Source organism: Semicossyphus pulcher, unplaced genomic scaffold, assembly GCF_022749685.1.
Source record: "Semicossyphus pulcher isolate SPU_LCO1_2020_fin unplaced genomic scaffold, fSemPul1.0.p SCAF_24, whole genome shotgun sequence".
NCBI lineage: Eukaryota > Metazoa > Chordata > Actinopteri > Labriformes > Labridae > Semicossyphus > Semicossyphus pulcher.
The window spans coordinates 9661079-9682739 of NW_027211698.1; the positions used below are offsets into that span (position 1 = coordinate 9661079).

The window sequence follows — 21661 nt, forward strand, 5'->3', positions numbered from 1 at the left end:
ACTTTGACATTTTCATGTATGCATTCGGTTAAATGACACCATTATCATCATGAAAATATGGTTTCCCTCACTGAATGCACTGCCCTCTGTTTGTCGAACCAGAATGTACCAAAGTTTTGAGCCTAAGCTGACTGCCTCACATCTAACAACCAACCACTCTCTCTGTACAGTCCACCTCACTTTTAGAAATGAATGTTTGTCAGCACTCCTCTCCTGAAATAAAATGTCATTTCTCTATGCAAGATGTTTCTTCTTCTTTTCCTTTTTACGTTGGCTGATATTCAAAGCGGAGCAGGATAATAAATGGTCATAAATATTTGTGTCTTTGTCTACTGTTCATGTTCAGTTCACGAGGGATAGGCTAACCCTCGAATCAGAATCAGGGTTTATTGCCAAGTAGGTTTACACATACAAGGAATTTGTTTTGGTGTTTTGGTGCAGGACAATTGTGTACAGACTATATAAAAGTCCAGTGTGCGTTAATGTTACGCATAGAGTCTGATTTAATAGCTCTACTGTTAGCTTAAAGAAACTAATGTGTTCAGATGAGGTAAAGGCCTGCATCGTGTGTTTTGTGAGGAGTAACCTGCCCTGTTTCGAGCTGTGAGCGAACTGAGCAACCTGGGTCTAAATACTAAAGGATATTTGGGGAAGTAATCTAAGACTCTTCTGAATGTCCTCACCCTGTTTTGTCCTCTAATGGCCACCATATTGGGAACAAAAATGACATTGTACCTATAAACAATTATACGTAATATTATTTAGGACTTGTAAGTCCATTTTTTTTTTTACAAAACAAAAAACCGCCTTCTTTTACCACACTTGATTTAGCGACGACAAATAGACTTGTGCAGCAGCAGCGCCCTCTGCTGTCCGCATAAATAATTGCAAAAGCTTACAGCACCTGGTATTCCCAGGCGGTCTCCCATCCAAGTACTAACCAGGCCCGACCCTGCTTAGCTTCCGAGATCGGACGAGATCGGGCGTGTTCAGGGTGGTATGGCCGTAAGCGAAGGACACTGTCACAAAAAGGCTCTTTATAGATGTTGAGCATCACCTCCACGAACATCTGTGTGTATTCCTGGTAGATGTAGATTTTAACTTTATAATGTTTCAAACAAATACAAATAGTTTTACAATCATAAGGAATTCACAATGCGCCTGTCTGTCATTCTTACACTAGTCTAAATAATGTTATAGGTGGGGCTACACTTACAAAATGAATGTACTTAATGTGGGGACATTATTTAACTTTTATCAATAACGTTTGTCCAGATTAAATATAATTTGTCAATGTACATAAATACATTGAAATGCCCCGATGGTGATGAACCACATGTAGAAATCAGTGAAGCAGCAGCAGCAGCGCCCTCTGCTGTCTGTGAAGAGAAGTGCAAAAGCTTACAGCACCGGGTATTCCCAGGCGGTCTCCCATCCAAGTACTAACCAGGCCCGACCCTGCTTAGCTTCCGAGATCGGACGAGATCGGGCGTGTTCAGGGTGGTATGGCCGTAAGCGAAAGACAGTGTCACAAAAAGGCTCTTTATAGATGTTGAGCATCACCTCCACAAACATCTGTGTGTATTCCTGGTAGATGTAGATTTTAACTTTATAATGTGTCAAACAAATACAAATAGTTTTACAATCGTTAGGAATTCACAATGCGCCTGTCTGTCATTCTTACACTAGTCTAAATAATGTTATAGGTGGGGCTACACTTACAAAATGAATGTACTTAATGTGGGGACATTATTTAACTTTTATCAATAACGTTTGTCCAGATTAAATATAATTTGTCAATGTACATAAATACATTGAAATGCCCCGATGGTGATGAACCACATGTAGAAATCAGTGAAGCAGCAGCAGCAGCGCCCTCTGCTGTCCGCATAAATAATTTAAAAAGCTTACAGCACCTGGTATTCCCAGGCGGTCTCCCATCCAAGTACTAACCAGGCCCGACCCTGCTTAGCTTCCGAGATCGGACGAGATCGGGCGTGTTCAGGGTGGTATGGCCGTAAGCGAAAGACAGTGTCACAAAAAGGCTCTTTATAGATGTTGAGCATCACCTCCACGAACATCCGTGTGTATTCCCGGATAAAGAAATAGCAGGGTATTTCTTATAAAATCTACACAAGAAGCTCTGATCAGAGATGCAATTTCCCCACTTGAATGATAAAAGCCGTATGCGTGAAGATGAGTCAGTGCATTTACTCAGTAATTGTTTCCAAGTCTAGTTTTGAGATACTTTACTTCAAGTATTTTGTGCTCCACCTCATTAATGTGATTTCTTATTAAATGACCCAACAGTATATCAATTAATAAATGTCATATTAACCCCCATTGACTTTTTACACTGTTGCCTAACGCATGATATAATATCAAATGTATTAACAATGACAGCGAGGCAGCACTTTTGAAGGATTTTTTTTAAATTACTGAAATAATTAGTTTATGTACTTCATTTTATTAGTGTAGAAACTGACCAGTAATATACTATTTAAAAGGCAGTGTAAATGGTATGCAATAATAACAAGTGACAAGTTAAATGAATGCTGTCTTTCCTTCAGTTCGCAAATCACTTGTAACAAACTAATATCTGTAATCCTCTCCCTGTCAAATCTTCAGCCTTAATTATTTGTAAATGATTAAAATCAAACTTGAAATAAAAACACTTTTACTTGACCTCACAATTTTAGTATAAAAATAGTGATACGTATTTTGTGTGCTATGAAGGCCTTCTGACTTCTTTAAACATTAGTATTATAATCTTATGTATCTATGTATGTATAGCTGTATAGATGATAGACGCATGCGTAGTCAGTCATGTGGCTCAGACGCGGCAACATCAGCGGTAACGCTTAATAAATGAGTGGAGAACCAAATGAATGCTGCTCACCTTTAACCCGCTCCCTTTCTTATCTTACAATATGCAGAAATAAGCTCAATGAAAAGCCATAGATAGATAGTTAGACATTTAAACGAAACTGGTTTAATTAACAGAATATAAAGACATGCGCACTCCGATACAGTAGGTGGCGCTCGGCACCTTTAACGTCGGCTTGTTGTCCGCCAATAATACCCAAGAAGAACATAGGACGCATGCGTAGTAAGTCACGTGACACAAACACGGCAGTAATGACTGAGCCCTTTAAAAGCTGCGGCATTGTATCGCCCGGGTCGCATTGTGTTAGCCACGAGGCTGCGTCCAACGATATGCGGAGAACGAGAGGAAAAGTAGGAGAGTCTGAACGAAAAACACGAAGAACTGCAGTTTCGTGTGGATAATGAGGTCAGTAATAAGCCACACAAACACACGTAAAACACGTGGACGCTGCGGCACGCTAGCTAGCATAAGGCTATGCTAACGGCTGTAGCTAAAATTGCCACCCTGGCTGTTTGGGGCGATATAAAACGACCAAGTGGTCAAATTCACCCAAATGATGCGTGAAGGAGATTACATGATGTAGTAAAAGGAACATCCGTAGTTTAGGTTGTCTTTTCGTAGTTTTCTTGATGTTATTGTCGGAAGTAATGTACGCTACCTGTTCGCGCCAATTAGCATAAGCGGCTAGCATTACCTGTATTCACCCAAATCACGCGTGAAGGAGATTACAGATAACTGTGAATAGGAATGTTTTATTTTAGGTTGTTTTTCGTAGTTTTCCTGCTGTTATTGTCGGAAGTAATCCACCTGTTGGCGCCAAAATTAGCATTAGCAGCTAGCATAGCAGTACCTGTATAGCCTCTCTGACGACCAAATACAAGGTTGGATGGGAAGGAGGGCAACAGAGGACAATAAACAAACAACTCAGAATTAATGTACGATTTCAAAGTAACTTATTTACTTATTGAGCTGTTTCAGTTGTGTAATTTGTGTCTCTAATGGTTGTGGCTTGTGTTGTTATGTACAGATTGCATGCATGGCTCTGTTAATGTTTTCTCTCGTTTAAACATAGTTGGTTACCAGCAGCAGTTTTATTAGTTATGGCGCAGTTTGAATTTTCATTAGTGCACACTAGGCGCTTATTTCTGCTAATAACTCACATTACCAACTGCTTTTGTACTGTTCTTGTTAAGCCGAGTTATCAGCTTTTTTCCATTGAGATGTTTTAATATGTGAGAATAATACTTGTGCATTAACAGACGGTTGATGAAGTAGTTTTTCTCTCAGGAAACTAAGCTTGATTTATTGATCTTCTGATGTTGTGGTGACTTTCATTAGACTTAGCGTTGATGCCATGTTTCCCACTATCACATTGCAATTCAGTAAGTAATGATCTGCAATGTATAACAATTTAACTAGGACTGTAATTTACTATTTTACTCTGACTATTATGTTTGCAATTTTTTGAATAATTGTTTAGTCCCAAAAATGTCTTATTACCTTAATGAATACATTCTTACCTTTGACATTTTAAGTCGATAAAGTTGCCAATCATTCTAAGATCAATTCTTAAGAACATTTCTATTTCCCCCTCAATCTTTCACCAATTCCAACAGGTTTTATTACATTATAGTTAACAAAAGAATTAACGTGGAAAAACTATCAACAAAATAAATGTAAATGAAATCGGAAGAAAGAAATTATCATTGCAAATACCAGGTTTTTATTTATACACAGAGGATGTTTTAAATGTTTGCATCATGTTTCAGTCTGAAACTCAAAAGACTCATGACTTTATTTCTCGTGTGTTTCAGGGTCCAGATGTCTGCAGGTGGACGACATGATGGAAGAGGAACGTCACACAGACCACCTGAGAGAACGTCTCTGTGCTGAAGCTCTGAGGTAAGAAGCTTTCTGTCTTATCAGCTGCTGTGTTTCACGATGAAGAAAGTGAGTTGAATATTGAAGCAGAGAGAGGCAGCGGTTCCTTTTGTTGTATTTAACATTGAGAAGAGAAATGCTAGTGTTAATTTTAAAGGGTTATTGGCTCTCATCATGGTGTAGTTCAGCTCAGTGTTTGCATGTCTTTTATTCCTGGTTGTTATTTTCAATGACAGAACTGAAGCCTTTTTAAAGTGAGACCCAGCTGTTGTTGTTTATGCTGCAGAAGTAAAGAAATACTGTGGAGTAATAACTTACTGTGAAAACTGGTGTATTGCTGTACGATGACTTCTTTAACAACAATACATGTAAATGAAATAGGAAGAAACACCCAGTGTTTATTCATACACACAGGTTGTTTTAAATGTGTGCATCATGTTTCAGTCTGAAACTCAAAGGAGTCATGACTTTATTTCTTGTGTGTTTCAGGGTCCAGACGTCTGCAGGTTGACTTGTAGATCTGCGGCCTCAGTGGACATGATGGAAGAACGTCGAACAGACCACCCGAGAGAACGTCTCCTCTGTGCTGAAGCTCTGAGGTAGGACGCTTTCTCTGTGTAGTGAGAGCTCAGAGTGTGAATGGTTGTGTTCCTGACATTATTGTGATTACTAGGATCATTCTTAACCGTTTGACTCACTATTAATAGTCCAACTGTGTTGTGATTTCTCAAGGGGATACTTGAGTAAAATAATTTAATGTATTTATTAACTAAACGTAATCAATCAGCTTACAGTCCAGTGTTCTGTGCCTCATTAGCTCTAAGAAATCAACACAAAGCAGCAGTCTGATTAGCTGTGCAGGTTACTAACAGACTAGTTAAGATAAAACTAACCACCAGAGGGCGCCACTTCCGCCACAAGTGATTTATAGCTGATTGATTAAATCGCGCCACCTCTGTATTTGGCAGGAACATAGTTTAAAAATAAAGGCGTTTCTATTCTTGATGCAGTTCATCGGCCACAAATACTTTAAGTCTGTTACTTTAAAAGGAAATGTGATGCAATCGGCCACAGCCTCTGAATATTATGTCTAAAACTATCAGAAGATTCCAGAAGTCAGAGTATACTTTAATGTTCAATGAAAACACACTTTAATACGAACTTTATTGTGAGATATTGTCAAACGTCACCATAATAAGTAATGTAGAAAAACTAACACCTGAAATGTAAATTAAATAGAAAGAAACAATTTATCAGTGCAAACACCAAGTTTTTATTCATACACAGGTTGTTTTAAATGCGTGCATCAATAATGTATGTGACTGTAATTTACTATTTTACTCTGACTATTATGTTTGCAATTTTTTGAATAATTGTTTAGTCCCAATAATGTCTTATTACCTTAATGTATACATTCTTACCTTTGACATTTTAAGTCGATAAAGTTGCCAATCATTCGAAGATCAATTCTTAAGAACATTTCTATTTCCCCTTCAATCTTTCAGCAATTCCAACAGGTTTTATTACATTATAGTTAACAAAAGAATTAATGTGGAAAAACTATCAACAAAATAAATGTAAATGAAATCGGAAGAAAGAAATTATCATTGCAAATACCAAGTTTTTATTTATACACAGAGGATGTTTTAAATGTGTGCATCATGTTTCAGTCTGAAACTCAAAAGACTAATGACTTTATTTCTTGTGCTTCAGGGTCCAGACGTCGGCAGATGGACTCGTAGATCTGCGGCCTCAGTAGACGACATGTTGGAAGAAGAGGAACGTCACACAGACCACTTGAGAGGACGTCTCCTCTGTGCTGAAGCTCTGAGGTAGGACGCTTTCTCTGTATTATACGCTGAAGAAATAGAGTTAGATATTGAAGTAGAGTTGTTGAGGTTATATATCTGACCCTTCGAAAGATTGTAAGATAGAAGACTTGATAGGTCTCATTGTTGTGAGTACGAGCCGTTGTTGTTTATGCTGACGTTGTAAAACAAGGATGTGTAGTGAGTCAGTAGGTGGCTTCTTAAGTGGTTTTTAACAGGTTGTTGGTAGATTTGTCGTCTTGTGTGTGATAGGTCGACAGGTGTTATAGGTGTTACAGAATTTGCTGTGTTGGTCTGTACATTTTAAACGGTCGTGTTAATTTTAGTCTTGTTAGTGATGTCAGAAGCTTTGAGTGTGGCTGTCTTGCTGAAAGTGCTCTTGTCATGTTATAGTCTTGTGATAGTTAACTTTATTACGCTGTCTTAGCTATAAATATTAGGTACTTGTTGCTGAGCGTTGTTGTCTTGTTTGTAGTGGACTTTTATTTTGTCATTTTTGTTAACAAGCTGAGATGTGTCGTGATTGTAGGCCTGGTTACTTTAGTAGGTTGTTGGTAGATTTTCATAATGTGCACTAAGTTTGAGACAATATCCTTGTTGGTCAATCTGTTGAAGTTGTTAGTGTTGTGGTTTATTTAAACCAGTTGAGATGTGTACTGCGGAGGAGACTTGTAAGGAAGAGCTTTGAGTGTAAACTGTCGTTTGCTTGCTGTTGACTCTTAGTTTAATGTCTTAAAATTAGCCCAGGTGTGTAGTGACAGATTGGCTCACAGTGCTACTTTGTTGTCTCTTGATTCAGTGTGTGAAGTTTGTCAGAATTAGACCTGAAGTTGAAGCTCTGTGAGCTCGACTGTTTTAGTGATGTCAGAAAAGCTTTGAGTGGTCGTCTTCGTCTGGTTTCAGTCGTCAGTTTAGTAGGTAGTTTTTTTGTCTTTAGAAAAAGTGCAAATTATCCCATATTGCTAAATGTGTTGAGTAAGTTTTAGTTTGCTTGTGATATTAATTTGTAAAGCACGCTTTGGTTTGAGATGCTTCAGGTTAGATGTTGTCTTTGAAATGTGTGTGGTGTCCTTTTGAAGATGTAAAATCATGAAGCAAAGTGTTGCATTAGGCTATAGCCTTTGTAGTGATGTTGTCTTGCAGTAGACTTACAGTTTGATGTTTGTAGTGAGTATAGTCAGTTGAGATAATTGTGTGTGAAGCTGAACGAAGGTTTATTAGCTCCAAATGTCAGAAGCTTTGAATGTGGTTGTCTGAGCTAATAAACCTTCAGAACAAAGATCAAAGTGTTGCGTCTGTATTGGTTTAAGGCTTGTTAGCTGTCAGAAGCTTTGAGTAAGGCTGTCTTGAGTTGTGTATTGATTGAGTCGTCAGTTTAGTAGCCTGTGTTAGATCAGTTGTCTCTTGGAGCAGTAAAAACAATGTGTAAAAAGTTTTACAGACTAAAACAGATTGAATCAGAAACTAACACTTGTTTTTCTTCTTTAACAGGGACTCCACCGAAGACATCGACTTCTCATCAAGGCGTTCCTGGAGCTGGGAGGGTCCTCCTCGGACGTCGCGCTCAGGTTTGGAAGCTCAAATGCTTTTATTATTTTGTACTGCTGTGTTCCAATTTTTCAGTCTTGTAAATGTGGGGAATCGTACATATTTATCCTTTCACCTCTTCCTGATTGATAGCCAACCGGTAAGTCGATAGATAGTGAAGCTCTGGGGGAACGTTGCGCCATATTTCAAAGTCAAACTACATATTTAATAATCCATTATGTGTCACTAGTTAACTGCTAATGTTAGCATTCAACTACAACAACATTACTATTTTCTTGGACTTTACTATACAGACAAGCTTAAAGTCCAAGCTAATAGTAATGTTGACTAAGAAGTGGTTGAATGCTAACATTAGCAGTTAACTAGTGACACATAATGGATTATTAAATATGTAGTTTTACTTTGAAATATGGCGCAACGTTCTTCCAGACCTTCGTTATCTATTTCACATATCAGTTGGCTATCAATCAGGAAGAGGGGAAATCATAAATATATTCTGACTCCCCACATTTATAAGACTTAAAAGCTGGAACACAACAGTAGAAGATAATGAAAGCATTTGACCTTCCCTCCCTGAGGACGACGGAGGGGGAGAGAGGGGGGGAGAGAGGGAGACCAGGCGGGATTCTACACTCATACAAAAAAAGCACTTTATATTGTCCCGATTGTTCATTAATGAAAGAAAGAAAACTCAGACATGTATTATGTTGGATGTATGAGGGGAGGAGGGACCAGACTGGATTCTACACCACTTATTTTTCTTGTCGCACTCATTCAGTGTTTTGTTGTATTTATTGTTCTGCCCTATTTTTCCTTCTTTATGGCCAGCCTTGTTCATTAATGAAAGAAAACTCAGACACGTATTATGTTGGATGTATTTATTCATCTGTCATTCAAAAATAAAGGAAAAGAAACATGTCCCAGCCTTCTCCATTCATGTGTGAACATATAAACTCTGTCAGGTTTAGTCGGCAGTCAGAGAAGCTTTGTCAGGATGGATCTCCTTTTGCTGTCGCCCCAAATGTTTCACTGCTGTTTCATCGTTCAGCTGTGTTTTCTATATTCTGATTAATGCACTAAAAGTTGCCTACTATTTTCATGAGCATAACATGTTATTTTGTGTACATTTTATGGTTATAATAATCTTCCTGTATTTAGAAACATGTTAATTGGTAGTGGATGATGGAGGTAATGTCGGTGTTTAAGATCTCTAGTCCAAAGCAGAGTTAGATGAAGTTCTGCTTAGGTCGAGAGATCCTACTTCTTTCTAATCAACTGCTAATATTAGCATTCAACCACTTCTTAGCCTGGAGTTTAAGCTTCTCTGTATGGTCAAGAAGTGGCTAAATGCTAAAAGCAGTTGACTAGAAAGTAGTAGGATCTCTCAACCTAAGCAGAACTTCAACTAACTCTGCTTTGGACTAAAGAACTTAAACACCGACATTACCTCCATCATCCACTACCAAATAACATGTTTCTAAATACACGTACAGCTAGTATTATAACCAAGACAAATGTACACAAAACAACATGCTATGTTAATGAAAATCACAACTTTTAGTACATTAATCAGAATATAGAAAATACAACTGAAAGATCAAACAGCAATTAGACATTCAAGACAACACTGCCAAGAGAAACATCCTCAAAGCTTTCCTCACAGCTCACTAACAACACTTACTGTATTTCCTGTGGAGTGAAATGATCTAGTCTTGGACATTGCTTCAACTGACCAAACTGCTAGTTTTGAAGAAAAGTTCCTGCAAACAACACAACACTCAGCTCTCACTACAAAGTCTACTGGATCAACTTCTTTAGCACAAGAACACAACTGCAATCAATAACTTTCTCTCTGACAAAACTACCATGTCATAGTATGAATGACGTGTTTTTGTGAGTTTTTTCGACATGCTATTATATGACGTTTTTTGTGAGGTTTTTCGACAGGCTATAACTATGACGTTTTTTGTGAGTTTCTTCGACAGGCTATTCTATGACGTTTTTTGTGAGTTTCTTCGACAGGCTATTCTATGACGTTTTTTGTGAGTTTCTTCGACAGGCTATACTATGACTTTTTTTCGACAGGCTATACTATGACGTTTTTCGACAGGCTATTCTATGACGTTTTTTGTGAGTTTCTTCGACAGGCTATACTATGACTTTTTTTCGACAGGCTATACTATGACGTTTTTCGACAGGCTATTCTATGACGTTTTTTGTGAGTTTCTTCGACAGGCTATTCTATGACGTTTTTTGAGAGTTTTTTCGACATGCTATTATATGACTTTTTTCGACAGGCTATTCTATGACGTTTTTTGAGAGTTTTTTCGACATGCTATACTATGACGTTTTGGTGAGTTTCTTCGACAGGCTATACTATGACGTTTTTTGAGAGTTTTTTCAACATGCTATTATATGAGTTTTTTCGACAGGCTATACTATGACGTTTTTCGACAGGCTATTCTATGACGTTTTTTGTGAGTTTTTTCGACAGGCTATACTATGACGTTTTTTGTGACTGTTTTCGACAGGCTATACTATGACGTTTTTCGACAGGCTATTCTATGACGTTTTTGTGAGTTTTTTCGACAGGCTATACTATGACGTTTTTCGACAGGCTATTCTATGACGTTTTTTGTGAGTTTTTTCGACATGCTATACTATGACTTTTTTTCGACAGGCTATTCTATGACGTTTTTTGTGACTTTTTTCGACAGGCTATACTATGACTTTTTTGAGAGTTTTTTTCGACATGCTATACTATGACGTTTTTTGTGACTTTTTTCGACAGGCTATTCTATGACGTTTTTTGTGACTTTTTTCGACAGGCTATACTATGACTTTTTTGAGAGTTTTTTCGACAGGCTATACTATGACTTTTTTGAGAGTTTTTTTCGACATGCTATACTATGACTTTTTTTGACAGGCTATACTATGACGTTTTTTGTGACTTTTTTCGACAGGCTATACTATGACTTTTTTGAGAGTTTTTTCGACAGGCTATACTATGACTTTTTTGAGAGTTTTTTTCGACATGCTATACTATGACTTTTTTTGACAGGCTATACTATGACTTTTTTCGACATGCTATACTGTGACGTTTTTTGTGACTTTTTTCGACAGGCTATACTATGACGTTTTTTGAGAGTTTTTTCGACATGCTATTATATGACTTTTTTCGACAGGCTATACTATGACGTTTTTTGAGAGTTTTTTCAATATGCTATACTATGACGTTTTTTGTGACTTTTTTCGACATGCTATACTATGACGTTTTTCGACAGGCTATACTGTGACGTTTTTTGTGACTTTTTTCGACAGGCTATACTATGACGTTTTTTGAGAGTTTTTTCGACATGCTATTATATGACTTTTTTCGACAGGCTATACTATGACGTTTTTTGAGAGTTTTTTCAATATGCTATACTATGACGTTTTTTGTGAGTTTTTTCGACAGGCTATACTATGACTTTTTTCGACATGCTATACTATGACGTTTTGGTGAGTTTTTTTCAACATGCTATACTATGACGTTTTGGTGAGTTTTTTCGACATGCTATACTATGACTTTTTTGAGAGTTTTTTTCGACATGCTATACTATGACTTTTTTTGACAGGCTATACTATGACTTTTTTGTGAGTTTTTTTCGACATGCTATACTATGACTTTTTTCGACATGCTATACTATGACGTTTTTCGACAGGCTATACTGTGACGTTTTTTGTGACTTTTTTCGACAGGCTATACTATGACTTTTTTTGACAGGCTATACTATGAATTTTTTCGACATGCTATACTATGACTTTTTTTGACAGGCTATACTATGACTTTTTTCGACATGCTATACTATGACTTTTTTTGTGACTTTTTTCGACATGCTATACTATGACTTTTTTCGACATGCTATACTATGACGTTTTTCGACAGGCTATACTGTGACGTTTTTTGTGACTTTTTTCGACAGGCTATACTATGACTTTTTTCGACAGGCTATACTATGACGTTTTTCGACAGGCTATACTGTGACGTTTTTGTGACTTTTTTCGACATGCTACACTATGACGTTTTTTGTGACTTTTTTCGACAGGCTATACTATGACTTTTTTCGACATGCTATACTATGACTTTTTTCGACAGGCTATACTATGACTTTTTTCGACATGCTATACTATGACGTTTTGGTGAGTTTTTTCGACGGGCTATACTATAACTTTTTTTGTGAGTGTTTTCGACATGCTATACTATGACGTTTTTTGTGACTTTTTTCGACGGGCTATACTATGACGTTTTTTGTGAGTTTTTTCGACATGCTATACTATGACGTTTTGGTGAGTTTTTTCAACAGGCTATACTATGACTTTTTTCGACAGGCTATACTATGACGTTTTGGTGAGTTTTTTCGACATGCTATACTATGACGTTTTTTGTGACTTTTTTCGACAGGCTATACTATGACTTTTTTCGACAGGCTATACTATGACGTTTTTTGAGAGTTTTTTTCGACATGCTATACTATGACTTTTTTCGACAGGCTATACTATGACTTCTTTCGACACTGAGAAAAGCTTCCTACCAAAGAGCTTCAGCACAGAGAAGTTCTCTCAGGTGGTCTGTTTCTTACGTTCCTCTTCATCGTCCACTGCGCCCAACAGATCTACAAGAGAGAGACAACAAGACGTAACATGAAGCACAGCTGACAGTTACATTTTAACCCTACAACAACAATAAACTGTTAAAGAATGTATTGTCGTATTTATGCTTTAAACCAAACTTGGTGAATAAAGTAAAATCTGGTTATTTGCACTGAGAAGTCGTCTCTTTTTATTTCATTACCAATTCTTTTGCTGTAAGTTTTCAGTTAAAATTTTACACTAATGATAAAGTTATAATGAATTTATGGTTATATTTACAGTTAGAACTGAATGGATAGTTAAGCTCTTTATACAGAAAATTTTATAAAGCTACTTAACAACAGAGACTATGCCACCCACAGTAAGACGTCACCTACGTACCACTGTGGGCGGGGCTTTAGCAAAACCTATTTTAGCCAATTAAGTAAAAAAACAACAAGATCACTTTGATTGTCGATATATTTTCACTGACATTAGACGGCCCTATCCTTTGGCACTACGTGTTCTAACCATACAACAGCTCTGTATTCCTATGCCTGCCAGTTGTATCACCGTGGAGATAAGAGGATACTTCTGCAGAGTTACATGGGCTGGAAGAGAGAGAGGGGAAACCTCTTTGATTGGAAAGTTGTCCGGACTGTTATGAACAGTAGTGCTCTTTGTGTTAAGTGTTTAAGTGGCTTATTTCACTGTGGTTTTACTTCATTCTTACATAACGCCAAACATGGAGTCGTCTCAGTTTTGCCTGTGCAGTGTTTACAGCATCATTTAACAGAGCAGGGGGCACTATATATATGGTGACCGGGAGTTTGATTAAACAGAGAGGAAAATCTCAAGTATGCACCCTCTTTTAAAGCTATTATAATCATTAATCAATAATCTCTAGAATTAGTTTAGCTCGCGACAGCTCTTTGTGACCTTTGGCTTCTCCAAACAGGAGACACACTGACCAGGAACTACTGTAAGTTATTAAGTCACTATTGATAAGTACCCCACTTAACAAACCCAAACTATCCCTTTAACACTGTTCACGAATAAAGTGACAAAGCTAAACAGGATGTGGACTCACCTGAAGACTCTTCATAGCTCGCACAGAGCGTGTAAACACCCGTCCAGATGCAGCCGTCTGTACCTGTGCACAATAAAATGAGTCATCAGTATTGTGTTGCATTTATTTTGTGTTTTTGCACACATGCAAACCAACTTCTGTGGATGGTAATTAAAATCTGTACATTTGAAGTGATGATTTGTCTCTCTTTTGTTTTTAGTTCACACATGAAGCTTCCTGATTTTACACCTGTTTAATTTAATTGTTTTTTTGGGGGGGAATAAGATTAAACCAATTTTTTAAATAAACTAGATTATTTCTTATCTAAACTAACCTGAGGAGCTCAATGATTTCTTGTTATTTTCAATAGAAACATTTATTTCAAATCAAATTAAATATTTTTTATGTATTTAATTATATTTATTATTAATTATAAAAAAAAGAAATAATAATAATAAACATAAAACAAATTAAACCAATCAGAGGAGGAAAATCTAAACATTACAATATAACTGACCAACTCTTTGTGACAGAAGAGAAAATATTAAGACACTTATGGTGACGTTTGACGATGCATCACAATAAAGCTTGTATTAAGTAAAAGTTGAATAAAAAGTGTGTTTTCATTAAACATTAAATTAAAACTGATTTCTTGAATCTTTTGATATTTTTAGGCAAAATATTCAGAGCCATAAACCACTTGTGGGGGAAATGGCGCCCTCTGGTGGTTAGTTGCATTGTAACTAGTCTGTTAGTAACCTGCACAGTTTAAAGGGCCAATATGTAACACTGACAGCTAGCGTCTAAAAAGGGCCCTGCAGTCCAAATTTAAAATATTGGAGAGCCTCGTCTCCCCCCGCCCCCTCCTCCCCGGGTTTGAATGTCAGCCTTTCCTGCTCCCCGCACAGGGGAGACTCATCGGTCTACAATAATGTTATTTATTTTTTATGTAAGTTTACGAATTTTCGTTCTCTCTCAAGTGCACGAAAACTTTATTTTTGATTTACATATATTAATTTAAATTAAGTAGATATATTCTTTTATTTAAAATAAGTGTACTGCAGACAGAATGCGCTCCTCTCAGCGCTCTCACCTCAGAGCTTCAGCGGAGACGTTCTCTCAGGTGGTCTGTGTAACGTTCCTCTTCTTCCAACATGTCGTCCACTGAGGCCGCAGATCTACAAGTCCACCTGCAGACAGCTGAACCAAGAAACAAGAAACAAATACATGAGTATATTCAGTTTCAGGTTGAACCGTGATGCACACATTCAAAACAACCTCTGTGAATGAATAAAAACGGGATATTTGCACTGATAAATTGTTTCTTCCTATTTCATTTCCATTTATTTTGTTGGTAGTTTTTCCTGTTTGAAACATGTTTTAATTACTGAAAGATTAAGGAGGAGGAAATAAATGTGTATAACAATAAAGGTTTGATTGATTGGTGTCCTCACCATCAATACATCAAGCTTAGTTTCCTCAGAGAAAAAAAACAACTTCATCACACTTGAAGAATTTGCTAATTAAAGAAGGCAAAACTCAGACCAGCAAAAGGACTGTCAAAAAGAAGACTATATCATTGGACAAGCATCATTGGGAAAAGCAGCAGCTCGACCTGCAGCCACCAGGACATGCTGTGTCTACAGAAGAGCATCGAGAGACCTCATCGAGGGAACTACTTTATTCATTTCACCAGTTTTAATAATGTTTACCTAAAAAGTTTAACTCCTCAACAACCTAAGCAAATCTTATCAAACTATATTCATAAGTCTGGTTTCTATGGCCTCCTAAAAAAAATATCTTGTGTGGTTTAAACATTTAAAACCAATGTCACGCACGTGGACAGAGTAGCTGTAGCCCTGTGAACTCCTCAAGAATAAAGACACACGTGACTTCCTTCCAACTATGTTCCGGCCAAATTCAGTGATGTAAAAATTAAATCAATCATCTGTTTATAAGTAATCACATACGGATAACGACACACGTGACTTCCTTCCTACTATGTTCCCGCCAAATTCAGTGATGAAAAAATTCAATCAATCATCTGTTTATAAACAATCAGATACAACATGGTCTACTGTTGCCAATTATTCTAGTAATCACAATGTGAAAACACCTCAGGGGAAATACATCACTGTTGAAATTATCTAGTATAAGTATATTTCACAACCTGCGTCAATGACAGCAATAAGCACCTCATATTCCGTAATGGATATTCAAACAATAACTAATAAAACTGCTGCTTGTAATACCCATAACAAACCATAGTAAACAAAACAAGACAATAACAAGACAATCGAGGATCATTAGAGACGCAAGCTACACATTTAACTGCTAACAGCTCCGATAAGTAAATAAATTACTCTTAAATGTTACATTAATTGTGTCTTTTTTCATTGGCGAGGCTACAGTGCTATGCTAGCCGCTTATGCTAATTGCTCATCCACAGGTAGCATTAATTACCTGCGACGACAAAAGCAGTTAAACTTTCACAAAACAATTAAAAACGACATTTTCTTCTCACAACCATCTTGAATTATCTCCTTGGATAATTCGGGTGGATTTGACCGCTGGTCCGTTGGTTTATTCATTCAAAACAGCCAACGTACAAACATTTTGTGACATACATTAGCATAAACAATTAGCATAACATAAGCATGATTTATGCTAGCTAGCATTGGGCGCAGCGTCCCTGTGTCGTATGTTTGTGTGACTTATTTCTGACCTCACAGCCCGCAAGAAACTCCAGTTCTTCGTAATTTCCCTCCATTGGCTCTCATTTTTCCTCTCGACGTTCACACGTGTTTGTGAAGTAAGCTCATGAAGCTCACCAGGGGAGTACGACCGGCTCATCTGCTCAGGTTTTAAGCGTTTCCGCTGATTTTGCCGCGTTTGAGTCACGTGACTTTCTACGCATGCGTATCGATCATCTATACATACATACATAAGATTATAATACTTATTCATATTCATAGAGTTTATTTTAGCATACTTTAAGATTTGACAGGGAGAGAGTTACAGATATTAGTTTGGTACAAGTGATTTGCGAACTGAAGGAAAGACAGTGTCTTCCTTAGATATGACAGCATTCATTTAACTTGTCACTTGTCATTATAGCATCCTATTTACTCTGCCTTTTAACATCTATAAATAGTCTTTTTGTGTCAACGTCTTTCGCTTACGGCCATACCACCCTGAACACGCCCGATCTCGTCCGATCTCGGAAGCTAAGCAGGGTCGGGCCTGGTTAGTACTTGGATGGGAGACCGCCTGGGAATACCAGGTGCTGTAAGCTTTTGCACTTCTCCTTCTGGACAGCAGAGGGCGCTGCTGCTGCTTTACTGAGCACAGAGTCTGAGCAGGTGTTGGCTTTTTGACAGTTTATGCTGTGATGCAGCTTGAACTTAATTTTTTAAATATTTATAGATGTGGTTCATCGCCATCAGGGGCATTTCAATGTATTTATGTACATTGACACATTGACAAATTATATTTAATCTGGACAAACGTTATTGTTAAGAGTGAAATAATGTCCCCACATTAAGTACATTCATTCTGTAAGTGTACCCGCACCTATAACATTATTTAGACTTGTGTAAGAATGACAGACAGGCGCATTGTGAATTCCTAATGATTGTAAAACTATTTGTATTGGTTTGAAACATTATAAAGATAAAAATCTACGTCTACCAGATAAAATAGTATCTTTAAATAACGTATTTATCCATGAGATACTCGCTTACGGCCATACCACCCTGAACACGCCCGATCTCGTCCGATCTCGGAAGCTAAGCAGGGTCGGGCCTGGTTAGTACTTGGATGGGAGACCGCCTGGGAATACCCGGTGCTGTAAGCTTTTGCAATTATTTATGCGGACAGCAGAGGGCGCTGCTGCTGCATCACCCAGCTTTTCAAATTCACTTGAAAGTCCTAAATAATATTACGTATAAATGTTTATAGGTACAACTTCAGTTTTTCCCTAATATGGTACATCCCTACTCTCAGGGTAGGAATATGTCAGCATCTCGTGCCAGTCCTCCATCTGTACACTTCTCTTCACAGACAGCAGAGGGCGCTGCTTCTGAATCACTGGACACAGATCTTTGAATAATATTGCAGAACACGGAAGAAACTATTTGTTACCACTAACAAATTATAGGACACGTGACACAGATCTTGTTCGTAATTTACAATAACAAAGTTTCCGTCCTTTAACAAGAGAAGAAGAAATCAAAATAAAACACCTCTTTTTAAATATTCTCTCTCAAGGTCGATTTTATGTACTGAATGATCATAACAAAGAAGTAAAAAGGGGGAAACGTTGTAGCTCCTGAGTGAGCACATTTTCCATACTAAATATTATATTCTGCTGCTCAAATCTTAATGACAAACTCAAGGGAAAGTCAAATATATATTTAGTGTAACCCTAAATAAGTCAAATCATCATAAAGCACCTTGAATTTTTGGAAAAGCTGAATACATTAAACGAGAGTTCTTCACATTCTTTATTTTTCACGAAATCTGTGAACAAACCATGCTTACAGATTAATTTAGCGCACATACGAACACCAGCCTGCACCCGTACCATACAGAAATAAATACTTCCCCATACATGCATGCTATTGCTAACAACTAGCCAGATCTTACAATGTAGAGTAAGGTAAGTAAGCTAATGTTAGCTAACATTCCTAAATAATGCTCAGCTATCATATCATAATAAGCTAGTTAGCCAGGCATGCTAACGATTACTTCTTACAGTACATTATAATCCATTCCGTACACATCTGCTCTCGTGTTTTTGCTTTGGAAGAGCTACAAATAAAAGAAACCAACTTTTGTTTTAGCTGTTTATTTGCACTCTCAGCATCTACTAAAGGTTAGTTGTCAGATAGTGAATTATAACAATCACAGCCTGTACTTCAGCTAGCTAAACGTACGCTACACCACAGCAAAAGCTACCATGAAATAAATCAGTGTTTTGTCTTCGTTCAGGTTTTACACCTAACAGCAACTTTTCTTGACATTGAAAGAAAGTTATGGTCTAAAGTCTACAGACTCGAGCTTCTCTTCATGCGGTGTTTATGGTCTGATCAATGTCCTCGACTGGAAAACGGTAGTATTTCACTCCAGCGTCTCTCGCTGGGCCGTTCCTTTCAGAGGGAGGGGCGCAATGCACGCTGGGTGTTGTAGGAATGTAGAACAGGCGAAACCACGAGCTGTTTGTACAACTTTCTCCACAGCTATGGCGCCAATTTCAAATATTATTGCTTCTATCTACACCAGCTTTGACTGACAGAGGCTTTTTCCAGGGGCGAATTGCACCTTTATATTAAAATACATTTAAATACTTCCTAGTGAAGCAGTTACAGGAAAAAAAATGCAACAATCAGTGATCAAACATGCGTGAACAAGACAACAGCAGACCCAAGGAGTAAACGAGCAAGAGGGAGCAGCAACTGTTGAAGGAGCAGCTGCAGGCTTATTAAAACATCAGTTTGTTTGGCTGCACTGTCAGCAGACTTATAAGCTGCTTTTCTGTTGCATTTCAAATAAAGTAGGTGCTTTTAAATAACCACACTCGAGTTGACATTTTTTGAAAAGACAGGATGATGAGGCTGGTTCACTTTTCAGACAGATGAAATGAAGGTGAAGGTGAGGAAAATCCCTCCAGTGGAAGCGGTCGCTGGTGTCAACACCACCACATGGACTGGTGTTTTCCCCAGAGGGATTCTGTCTCCAAGTAGTCGAAGTTCATGGAATCACCGGACATCCAAAACCAGGTGTCACCCCTCAGGTACCTAAAAGTGACGCCTTGACATTTGAACTTTAAATTGAAAGTAAAAGTTAAATGTTTTTTATGTGATTTGAAATGATGAAATTCGTTCCCAACTATTTTAATCATCGATTATGATCGATTTAATCGATTAAATGTTGCAGCCCTACTGTCATCATCACTGTCATCATCTCTGTATATATAAATACCCCCCCCCACACACACACATAGAGAGAGAGAGAGAGAGAGAGAGAGAGAGAGAGAGAGAACAAGCAAGTTGTCAATGTTCCTTTTCGACAAAACTTTTCAAGTTTTAATCCACCAAACTTGTTCAAATCATGATAATAACACTCTCAATCAATTCCTCATGCCAATTCATTTTGTCAGAAATCCTAGATGGCTGCCGAACGGATCCTTGGGACAATATTTTGAGTTGGGAACATCAAAAATTGTTTACTAGACACCATGAGGATTACAAAAAACTAATTAAGAAAAATATATCCACGGGGTGCATGGAGACCCTACCTTCCTACTAGACTAAAATATGAAGCTTGAGATTAGCATAATACCCCCCTTTTAAAGACACATATTCCTGCTTGTGTTCGACAGTCGATGCAAATGCAGGTCAGGCAGTATTTACAGTATTTACCTTTAATGTTAGCACCAAACCCCTTGTAAGTTTAGCCGTATTCTCTTATCGCTGCATTTCACATAAAGAAACAACTATTTAACTGGGATCTGTTACCGTGGCAACATGCATGAATCAATCATCACTAACGTAAACTACAGGATTTCACAACTTTACATGAATCACACATGGCTACCTCCAGCATATCTGAGTGTTAAAGGAAGTTTAAAGCCTCCAATAAAACAAAACATCGACTCTTGTTGCTAACGTCCACGCTGTGTTGTCTCTAGGTGAGGCCCAAGTTGTGTCAGCCAAGGCAGAGGCCAAATCCAAGACTCTCTGTCTGCTGTGAGAGGCGCTATGAAGTAGATTTTATGGCTTCACTTGACACTAAACGATTAGAAATGATCGCCTGTTATTTAGGAATGGCATTCCCAGGATTTTGGTTGTGTTCCTGACTGAATGGGAATGCAGCGGTCTGGCTGAGTGTCGCTGAACAGAACATGTCTGCTTCTCCAAGCCTGCCAAAGAGTCCAACACTGCGCCTCTGCCCTCAAACACTTTGTTATATCATTATTTTCTTATGTAAAGACTCCGGTCCTGTCCACATCAGCAGAAGGCCTCATTACTGCTCTAAACCGTGACCGACACGAGAAAAAGAGGAAGCAGTTTTCCACACTTACGCAGCACAATGACACTGCTGTGTGGTGCAAAGGGCACTCTATCTGCCGCAGGGGACGGCATGTCGAGGCCGAGGAACAGCGCTTGATAAACTTGAGACGATGCCAAGCAAGGACGGCGGGAAAAAAGAGAAACTGAGGCACAAAATGTTGCTTGTGTTCGGACTAAACGGGACTAAATCCACTGTGCAGTTATAATTTGATATGGTTTTAAAGCACATGTAGATCTGACAAAGGGTAGTGTTAAAGTTTACTTACATAACTTTGGTAACTTTCACTGATATGGACAGATCGTACAGTGACGTGACGTTAAGTTTTTCCCCATAGAAAAGCATGGAGGTGGATGTCTCCTGTTATAGGGAAAAGAAGTGGAATCAAGAGGGAGATAGTTGACAGAAAATGGTGACATGACATCAAGTATAAAGACGTTAGAGGCAGCTCAGCGAGAAGCCCCTTCCCTGATCATCACATGTCCGCTGAAGTGTGCTGAGGGGACTTTCTATTTAGCTTTTTTTACTTGTTTAATTACTGGGACAATTTATGTTGAAGAGTAGGAAACCATCATTTAGTGCAGGGGTTCCCAACCACCGGGTTGCGGACCGGTACCGGGCCTTTTGTCGCTTAGTACCGGGCCGCGAAACCCAGCAGGTGTCTGACATTCCAAACATACGCAGAGTCAGAACCGTCGCATGGGCTGTGTGAAGTGCGCAAAAAGTTGCCCAATTCAGCTGGAAAACTGCAGACCTGGCAACCCT

The 21661-nt window shown here is 38.1% G+C and overlaps 1 long non-coding RNA gene and 5 other non-coding genes across 6 annotated transcripts; 3 read left to right on the forward strand and 3 right to left on the reverse strand.

Moving 5' to 3' along the window:
• Positions 1-892: 892 nt before the first annotated feature.
• Positions 893-1011, reverse strand: LOC138603799 (5S ribosomal RNA). Its single transcript, XR_011309255.1, has one exon. It is a non-coding gene; the product is annotated as a 5S ribosomal RNA (ribosomal RNA).
• A 387-nt stretch (positions 1012-1398) lies between these two features.
• Positions 1399-1517, reverse strand: LOC138603806 (5S ribosomal RNA). Its single transcript, XR_011309262.1, has one exon. It is a non-coding gene; the product is annotated as a 5S ribosomal RNA (ribosomal RNA).
• Positions 1518-1904: 387 nt separating this feature from the next.
• Positions 1905-2023, reverse strand: LOC138603810 (5S ribosomal RNA). The gene has a single exon (XR_011309266.1). It is a non-coding gene; the product is annotated as a 5S ribosomal RNA (ribosomal RNA).
• A 1131-nt stretch (positions 2024-3154) lies between these two features.
• Positions 3155-8797, forward strand: LOC138603733 (uncharacterized). The gene is made up of 5 exons (XR_011309253.1): positions 3155-3292; positions 4702-4789; positions 5258-5367; positions 6482-6600; positions 8089-8797. It is a non-coding gene; the product is annotated as an uncharacterized lncRNA (long non-coding RNA).
• Positions 8798-17001: 8204 nt separating this feature from the next.
• On the forward strand, positions 17002-17120 carry LOC138603817 (5S ribosomal RNA). Its single transcript, XR_011309271.1, has one exon. It is a non-coding gene; the product is annotated as a 5S ribosomal RNA (ribosomal RNA).
• Positions 17121-17562: 442 nt separating this feature from the next.
• On the forward strand, positions 17563-17681 carry LOC138603807 (5S ribosomal RNA). The gene has a single exon (XR_011309263.1). It is a non-coding gene; the product is annotated as a 5S ribosomal RNA (ribosomal RNA).
• Positions 17682-21661: the final 3980 nt, after the last annotated feature.